The sequence below is a fragment of the Opisthorchis viverrini genome (genome assembly GCF_000715545.1).
Source record: "Opisthorchis viverrini unplaced genomic scaffold opera_v5_241, whole genome shotgun sequence".
Classification (NCBI taxonomy): domain Eukaryota; kingdom Metazoa; phylum Platyhelminthes; class Trematoda; order Opisthorchiida; family Opisthorchiidae; genus Opisthorchis; species Opisthorchis viverrini.
In genome coordinates this window covers 502,680-505,970 of record NW_008751893.1, presented here as the reverse complement: position 1 = coordinate 505,970, position 3,291 = coordinate 502,680, and positions in this window count along the sequence as shown.

The following is a 3,291-nucleotide window of genomic DNA, read 5'->3' as shown; positions in this document are numbered from 1 at the left end:
AGCGGGGGGGGGGGGGGGGGCGTGAAAGACGGAAGACGTGAAAGTGTAAGAAGGGAGGTGTCAGCAGTAGCATTTTTTCGCTTACGCGCTCTGCTGTATGCAGCAAGTAAGGCTACCCGGCTGATGGTACCACCGACGGCCGAGTGTAAGGAGGGAGGTGTCAGCAGTAGCATTTTTTCGCTTACGCGCTCTGCTGTATGCAGCAAGTAAGGCTACCCGGCTGATGGTACCACGCGACGGCCGATGTGGCATGAGAATATTGTTAGTTGTGTATGTCACGGTAGTAGGAGGGCTGGGATACCGCCAGGTTGCCCACACCTAGACAGGAGGACGATAAGGGTCCTCAACCAAAGCCTTTGGCTCAAAAGCCTAACCGCAAGGCAGCGGTGTTTGGCTGGAAATGTAAGTACATTACCATTTTTCACGGAACACGTCGCCATACATGTTCCAACCCCCAACCTGGAGGGCCAAGAGACCGTGCTCGTCAAACTTCTACCCATGGACCAACCTTGTGTGAGGGACTCTGTGAGCATCGTGCGGACACTCCCCAGTATAGCTCAATGGGTCTGCGAGGGACATAAGCCGCCACACCACGGTAAGGTCCAGTCTCTTCGTGGCAGCGGCGTACCGCACCATTTCTATTCTCATGTTCGTGACAGACTTAGTAAATGCTTCGGAGATATCGATGGTCAAATGTTGACAGTTTCCGCACGTTCTCTGTGCTTAGAGGTCATGCTTCTGATCCCGAAAGCATAACTGGTCGTACTGCCGCAATGCATCCTCTACCTATGTTGTTCATCTGCAACACCCTTTCGTTGCCTAGCTGCCATGCAACCCGAAGGAAGCACGAGGGCTGGGATACTGCCACGTTGCCCAAGTCTAGACAGGGGAAATCGAGAGGCATAGTTCGAGTTCGAACCACGGACCTTCCGGTCGGTAAATTCGCGCTCTAACCACTGAGGGTAACCACTGGCGAAATTTTACGCCCCCACAGCAGTTTGCATGGAGTGCTGTCATAAGAGAAACAAATTTGGAAGGAACATATTAGGCCGCCAAATTTTTGGACGATCGGCAGAGTCAAAAACGCCTTTCAGATCAGGAGGAATGATCGATGTGGGACATTCAAAAGGGTGGCGCTGTTCAGTGTAAATGTGTGGTCGATTACGGGAAGTCTGGTTGCTGTATGTGCAGCTCGTCTTTAGGGATGAGCACGCGTGATCCCCGTTGTGCATGGCTAGAGGCGCAGCAAGATATGGCTGCTAATCGATGTCAGTGGCGTCCCCGTTGTCAGTTTTTATCTATGTTGCCCAAATGAGTGTGGAGGTGTAGGCACATTGGAATGGCTGGTGTGCCAGCACCAAGTCCCTTGCCCATCCACTTTTGTTCATTTCTCTGCAATAAAGCTTTCAAATAAATCATGGTTTTATGGCAGCGAAGCTTCAGTTTTTAACAGCTATTATGCTGCCAGTGATGATGATGATGATTATGAGGAGGAGCAGGAGGATTATGGTGATGATGACGATAACGACGTTGATAATGATTATTGGTTGAACCGAAGGTGACGCTTGTCGTCTATTTCAGTGCTCAATAGCGACACGAAACTAACCGGTGCTTGAAAGGCCAGCAAAGTGGGTGCTATCGGGCTCACAGACGCGTCTACCTACGTTTTTCACCTGATTGTCTACACGATCGAAATGGACTATAACCCCCGGAGTTCCCAGTTCCTGTAAGAGCTTTCAGATGGATTCCATTTACGTGAAATCTTGCTTTGTATCGCTTTAGAGATGCTCCATTCTTCCACAGGCCTTGCAAGCCGCTTCGCGAACAGGACATTCAGATTAAGGATGTTTTGTTGAACACAAAAATACGAAGAATTGCTTGAGGCAGTGAAGCTGGATTTGATGAAGTGGCAGAAGACAGGAAATGTCCGATGGCCAATTTCAGGTGGCTTTTGAAAATGCGGAACCAGTGATTTTACTTTCGGGTGCGTCCATTGCACTTGGATCAGCCTTAGAGGTTTTGGATAGGAGGATCGGATGTGTTTGATTTATTAGACGAGTAAATTGTATTCTGTTTTTAGAAGCAGGTTGGGTGCGTGAGTAAGAGCAATCTGCATTTTGCTCGTCTACTGCTGCTAACAAGAGTGGATGGTAGGGTAAACGATCTTGAGTGCGAAAGATCATAAGTACAACACTTAAAAGAATGTGGCCATGAAAAACAGGACATCCGCAGAAGAAACGCTATCCGAGATGAGGTGTACGGATCCTGTTGCTCAGTGCTCGACCTATTAAGCAAGCTCTGCCCATTCTAAATAGTTGAGTGTGTTGCCGCATCGCATAGTCCGCGTTCACCCTAGTCGTGATTTCTAGAGTGACTAGAGTGACTTACGACTAGTGTAAGTGATGCTGTTGCGCACTAAATGAAACGGCTAGAGGTGGTCTCAGTCCTTTTCTGTCCAACCGGAACGTTATGAAACTACTGGTCAGGTGTGCCACCTGGGTAGATTCTATGTGACTCATCGCCTTTGCCACCTACGTCGCCATCACTACAGACTTTCCTCTGATCTCCTGTTATCAAAAAGATTACAAAAGCATGCATTATGCCATCTTGCTTTGAAGAAAAAGGGTTTGTGGGGTATCGTGGAAGAACGAGTCCCTCCGACTGGTCTGCTTGTCCTGTCTCCTTGATGTAGCTCACTCGCTTACAGCTATCTTGACTTTTCAAGCAAGTGAATATAACAGTGCTCACACTAATTCTTCAGGCGAAAAAACTAGGATGTCAAACTCTTCGATGAACGACAACCACATAAAGACGCTTGGGGCACACTTATTTAGCCGAGTCCAGCAGGTATGGCGATAGTTCCGTATAATGCATTACCTTGTCACAGTCGACTGGGTAAAGGCTGGAGATGCAACCTCCAACGTTCCTGGCAACTTTTGTATCAGATCCCAAAGAATCATCATGTTTTATGTGTAGCAATCTACTTGCATGTCTGTTGTGTACGGCGAGGGTCGGAGTGCAACGACAGTCAGAATGACAATGGAAAAGACTAAGGGCCCGAAAGCTAGGTTTTATTCATCCAAAACGTTTGAAACTGAGAGCTGAAAACGAAAGAAAGTGATTTAGCAATAAATGGAAAAAAAACGGAGCAAATATACAACATTCACCCCCCGCAGAGATGAAAGTTGTCAAGAGTTTGCTTTATAATTGAATAATGCCAGGCCTCTCTGTTGCGCAGGACATACGGTCGTGTCCGCTGTTGTTGTACAACCAACGGGTGTTCAGAAGAAT